This window comes from Vicugna pacos, chromosome 4 (assembly GCF_048564905.1).
Source record: "Vicugna pacos chromosome 4, VicPac4, whole genome shotgun sequence".
In the NCBI taxonomy this organism is placed as follows: domain Eukaryota; kingdom Metazoa; phylum Chordata; class Mammalia; order Artiodactyla; family Camelidae; genus Vicugna; species Vicugna pacos.
The window spans coordinates 57,249,256-57,255,290 of NC_132990.1; the positions used below are offsets into that span (position 1 = coordinate 57,249,256).

Here is a 6,035-nt window from a genome sequence, read left to right on the forward strand (position 1 = left end):
ATTCATTCATGCATTTGAACCAGCTGCGTTCCTCCCAGATGCCAGCCCGTGGAAACATGATGGAGACAGGCGCCTGCCTGTGGTGAAGTCACGTTCTAATTGACAAACACTCCGGTTGCTCTACATTCCAGACTCCCTTATAGGATTCTCAATACCTCAGAGACCACAAATGTGTCACTTCAGTATTTTTAGGTCACCTGAGATGTGTCAGGGAAGGAGAGATCTGTTTCAACTGTTGTTAGTACATCTAGGTTTTTATGGCATTGCATTTAATAAAGGTGTCCATCGAGCTGGCCAGCAGAAGCATCACAGTGGGAAATGTCATGGCCACATCTTCTCCTTACATAGTTAAAAAAATAAAAATCTACACATTGAGGCATGAAAGAGTTAGCTGTCCACGATATACTTGGGTCTCAGGTCATTTATGTAGAGTGGTTACTGGTACTCAGGTGGGCATCTGTTCCGTTCATGTCCCGCCCCGCTCACTGTGGTGATAGTCTTCAATCTTCTGCACGTGTTCCAGTGTCCTTTAACTGGCTCTTGCCGCCTTATCTGCAACACATTGTAGGAGATAACACATAAATCTAATCTTCAGAGCAATGTCTTTGCGGGTGGACTGGGGTAATCATAACAAGCGCTGAAGGCTTTGAGCTTGTGACTGCTTGCTGTGGAAAAATGAAGCCATGAGTTGGGGGAATAAATCTGGTTTTGTGTAATGAGCTAGTGATGAGGCTTCTTGTGACAGTGTCATTCCCAGGACACGGGTCTTTGTTTGGTGTTTTGGCTTCTCAGAGGAGTGCCCCATTAGGATCCTGCCCTTCTTCCCCATCCCTTACCTCCATCCCTGCATGTCAAGGCTCAGCAAGAGTGGTTGAAGGGTCTTTGGGGTATGAGGGATGGTGACGTTGGCCACGTGCAAACGTGCTGTTCATTCCGCTTTCCTTCCCACTTAGGCAAGGGTGACCAGCAAGGTAGAGAGATGGAGTGTCTGTGCTCATTGTAGGGGCATCCGTAGGGGTGGGAGGCAGGAGATTTGACTCCACCCTGCCTAGCAGGGCCAGAGCTGGTTGCAAGGAACAAGGCTTCTTGGTAAATGCAGAGCGCATGCTCTAGACCCCCTGACAATTGCTTACTCTCTTCTTTGTACCTTTCACCAGTATTGTTTCTCCCACACAATGAATGGTTTATTATATTTCCATTCTGTATGACACAGGTTGGGCTCAGCCAGAAGTACAAGGGACACCCAAATGAATCAGACGCTAGTCTGCAGAGGACTCAGGAACTGGTAGGGAAGACTGACAGCTAGGCATCCCCTGAAGGCTCCGTGTCTAAGTGTCTCCCTAGCGAGATACACTGGCTCTGAGGGAGCACAGAGGTGGGGCTCCCAGCCCAGGCACGAGAGGTCATGACGATTTGGGGCAGCAGTGAGGATTTCAGCATGACTGGAACAGAATGTCCAAGTGCTAAGAGAGCAGCCAGAGGGGCGGCTGGGAGAGATGCACCTCGGAGCGCCTCGCGTGGGTGTTTACAGGACTTCATCCTATCAGTGAAAGAATCGACTGGATGGGTTTCTGCTGGGGATGCACACGGCCGGATTCCTCCCTCCCCCTCCCTCTCTTCCTTTTTTTTTTTTTTTTGTTCTCCCATTTATGGTAACTCCCTAACTGGCTTCTAATGTCCTCTCTCTCGTCTTTGTACTATTACTCCTGCTGCCACTACCACCTGCCACTTTTGACACAGAGTACGTCCCCATCCCCAAATCTTCCTTACTCCTCCCAAGAGCCCCCTCAGGAAACAGCCTCAGGGACTTTAAATAAATTGCTCGAAGTCACCCAGCTAGGCAGAGGCGGGGCTAGGATTTAAACAGACAAGTTTGACTCTATACCTGCTCCTTTCGCGAAGAGGGGGATGTCCAGGGTCTGCTCTAAGGTGCTTGGGGTCAGGACAGGAAAAGCAGGAGAGAGCCACACTGAGAGGGTGAGGCCCGGGAACCCAGGATGGATTAGATCGCGGTCCGACTCTCGGCGGCTCGACAGTGATGTACTGCGTGTGGAGCCGTCCTGCTCCTCCAGTGGCTCCCGACCCTTCTCTGTAACTTGAGAGACAGCTCCTCGTGGGCACAGGCTGCGTTTGCCACTTCGCGGGATCCCAGAGCTCAGGGACACAGCAAGCGTCAGAAGAGAAGGAAGATGACTTAGGCCTCCCGGACTCGGCAGCCAGAGGGTAGCCAATAAGTGGTGGCAGATCATTTTACAGCTATTCAGTGCTCTTTTGATGTGACCTAGGAATAATAATAATAAAAAATTCCCCTCTCTGGAAGGATCAGTGATTCATTTCTTTGTATATGTCTTTGCCCATTGAAGCCCTTTTCCCTGCACCCAGTAAGGACAATAAAGGGGGTTGTCAGCCTCAGATCAAGGGACAGAATAATACAGGTCTGATGGGAGCTTTGTTCCTCGCAGCTCTTACTGCTGAGTGACGGTGGTGATGGGGAGGATGTCTTCTGAGCACCTGCTGTGTTCAAGGAAGCTTGAAAAGGACTCTGCAAGGTGGGTGCATACAGGATCGCCTTTTACATACAGGGAAACTGAGTCTCCTAGACATTAAATATTTTCCCCAGCATCGCACAGACAGTGCTGGAGCCCATTCCCTTATCCACAGGTTAGAGTATTTACCAGCATTATGCTTTTATTGTAGTTTTATCGAATTATTGTCTTAATTATCATTATCATTATTCAGTTTCATGGGATGAACATTTATACCAGACCAGGGCTGGGCACTTCTAAATCCAGGGTCCCACGTAAATTTCCCAGAACTCTGGGGTTGGCATTTGTCCTACAGCCCGACATCTTCCAGCATTTTATTCTGAGTCAGGTCGTTCTGCACAACTCCCCGTTGTCTGTTTATTGTTAAATCCACTCGTAAGGAAATAAGAAGCATGATTAAAAAAACAGAAAAATAAAACCCTGGGTCCACACACCTTCCACATCACCTGTTTATTTTTGCACCTCCCTTCCTGTCCTTATCTGTGTGTGTTTAGATTTCGATTACAGGTATATATTCATTTTTAAAAACAGGTGCAATTTATACAATGTTTTATCCTTTCTTTATCACTTGACATTATTTGGGGACTTTTTAAAAATCTTCCTCATAATTTTCTCAGACTTCAGTAACCACCTGTGGACAGGGCACTGTTCACTTAAAGACCTCTATTTCTGTCTTTCTTTTTTTTTGGTGGGGGGAGTAATTAGTTTTCATTTATTCATTCATTTTTTTTTTTTTTAATGGAAGTACTGGAGCTTGAACCCCGGAGACATACACTCTGTCCCGGAGCTATACCCTCCCCCGCTCAAGACTTCTGTTTCTGAAGTTTTGTTTGCAATGGCTCTTTGTGTCTCTACGATTTAAAGCATTTCCTTCAAGTATTTGGGGGGAATAAATTGTCAGGAGAGGGCTTATGGGTTGAAAGGTGGTCAGCTTGTATTATGTGAGCACCTGCGGGGTTTCAGAGTGGGAGTTACAGCCGTTAGAGATGCTGAATAGGACAGACTCGGTCCCCGTCCTCCGCAAGCTGACCCCCCTTCCCCGGGGGGAGACAGGCCAAAGGGATAAACAAATAAGCAAGCAAGATATTTGGACTGTGGGGGCATATGCTGTGAAGGGGCGAGCAAGGGGATAGGATAGAAAAGGACGGGTGGAGTCCCCTTGGGCAGGTTTCTGGGAAGCCACTCTGAGAAGGTCGTTGGAGCTGAGACCCAGAAAATGGGAGCAATGCAGGCAGAGCGAGGGAGCACGTGCCAAGTGTGGGTGCCTCTCGCATCAGGGGAACTTGACCTGAGGATGGGGTACAGAATACCGATGGCCATGCTTCTCAGCGTAATCACTTGCTCCAAAACTCTGGACGCTGTTTGCTGGAAGTCTTCAGTCCTGCTCTCCCGACCTGGAGTAGCCTCCTGACGGGTCTACTTTTGTCCCTCCTGCAAGTTAGAGGAACTCTGTCTCAAACTTGACTGAGTCAAAAAAAAAAAAAATGCATCGAGAGGTTCACGTAGGTGAGAAGTTCAGGTACAGCTGGATCCTGGTGCTCACACAATAGGGCTACAGGGCTTGTTCTCAGCTCTGCTTGGCTCTGGGCTGGCTTTATTCCGAGGCATGTTCTAGTCTCATTGTGATGAGATGGTCACCAGCAGCAACTCGTGCTCACATCTTTACCAGCTGTTCTGGCGGAAGTCTTCTTTATTGGCCTGGTTGAGTAACGTGGTGTCCAGGGTAGGAGAATTGGTTGGGATGATGGGGGGGGGGGTGGCGGGTAGACAGAGGCAAGGACTGATTATCCAGGCATGGATTTTGTGCCCATTTCTGGTGCTGGGAGTGCGGTCAACCCACCCAAACCTCATGGGATGAGAAGAGTGGAAGGATAATTATTCAAAGGAAATTGATGTTCTGTGGCCAGAAGAGGCAGGTGGGATGCTGGGCCAGCAAAACCAAAATGATCTCCATCAACATCCACATCTCTAGCCTTGTTTGCCTCCCCATCCGGGGAAAGACTCTTCTCTCTCACCCATTATACTCCAGCCACACTGGCTCCTTCCTCGTCCTGGGCCCCCTGGACTCTTTACCGCCTCCAGCTCTTGACATGTGTTCCCTTCTTCTGCCTACAATGCTCTCAGAGAGACGGGCTCATTCGCACCATTAGCCCTTAGTTCATTGGGCCATTTCTCAGAAGCTTCTAGAGTTACCCATCCAAGTGGACTCCCACAGTTCTTTTCATTCCATCACCTTATTTCTCACTTTCATGGCACCCCTCACCATCTCGAATTATCTTGTTTACCTCCTTGTCTGTTTGGTTTTGGGGAGGACGGGGTTGGTGACCATGCTGGTTACTACTGTGTCTCCAGCCCCTCAAGCAGGCTGGAACACGCCAGGTGCTCGTGGCATAGGCACTGAGTAAAGGCAGGAGTAGATGGTCGCTGTCAGCTTCTCCAGTCTTCCTAGATTGTGCTGGAGTCACTGGCCTACCTCGGGTAGATCCGGTCCAGGGGTCCCAAACCCATAGACTGGGAGCCACCAGTTCCTTGAGGGGGAGGGTGGTGGCTCAAGTGGTAGAGCGTATGCTTAGCATGCACTAGGTCCTGGGTTCAATCCCCAGCACCTCCATGAAAAAAACAAACAAAAAATAATAAATAAGTGAATAAACAGACCTAACGGTCTTCCCTCACAAAAAATAAATTAAATAATTTTTTTTTTAAAGTGTCAGTTCCCAGCTCTGCTCCTTTCCACCCGGGACCAGCCAGCAGACCTCCCTGGACTTCAGTTTCCTCTCCTACAGCATCAGTACAACGACCCTTACTCTGCGGGGGGCGAGAATCCAGAGCGACGTGGGCTGTGGAAGGGCTCTGTAAGCTGAAAAGTGTTATGTGGTTTTGCTGTTGCCGATGGACCGCGGAGCTCTCTGGGGGCGGGCTTACCATCACATCTGCTTTGCGCCCTTTCCTCTCTATCTTCCTCGTGTGTCTGGTATCCAGCTCTCATTTGTATCCTTATTTATGGAAGAACTGCTTTGCCAAATAGTCACAGAGGATTGTACCATCCCAGCCGCAGGGCTAGGTGCTGGGTGATGGAGGTGGAGGAGTCACACGTGTGTGTGCGTGTGTGTCTCTGTGTGTGTGCATGTGTGTGGGCTTGTGATGTGTGCACTGGGGACAGCAGGAATGGAGGCCCTCTGCCCCGCACCCTGCAAATTTCAGGTCTTCTCAGACACTGTTCTGTCTGTTTATTTATAAACAGGTGGGGGGCTCTGGCTTTCAATGATAATCATACATGCCAAGAACAGACAGGTCATCCACCGTCATTTTTTTTTCCCCAATTAAGAAATGAAATGCCCTTCAAAGGCACAGAATGGAAAACACCAGGAATGGCCGTTGCTAGGTTTCTGACTCGGTCTGGGTACAATGGCTTGCTTCCTCCTTATTTCTCCCCAGAGGCCCGGGGTGTTGAGGAACTGCAGGCTGGCACCCTTGACTCTTCCTCATTTG

The 6,035-nt window shown here is 49.2% G+C and overlaps 1 long non-coding RNA gene across 2 annotated transcripts; it reads right to left on the minus strand.

Moving 5' to 3' along the window:
* Window positions 1-248: 248 nt before the first annotated feature.
* On the minus strand, window positions 249-4,111 carry LOC140695880 (uncharacterized). Of its 2 annotated transcripts, none has more exons than XR_012071717.1 (3): window positions 3,835-4,111; window positions 1,886-2,281; window positions 249-552 (listed from the first exon to the last, which is right to left on the minus strand). It is a non-coding gene; the product is annotated as an uncharacterized lncRNA (long non-coding RNA). The 2 variants fall into 2 exon arrangements; XR_012071718.1 differs by lacking the exon at window positions 249-552 and adding an exon at window positions 1,226-1,540.
* Window positions 4,112-6,035: the final 1,924 nt, after the last annotated feature.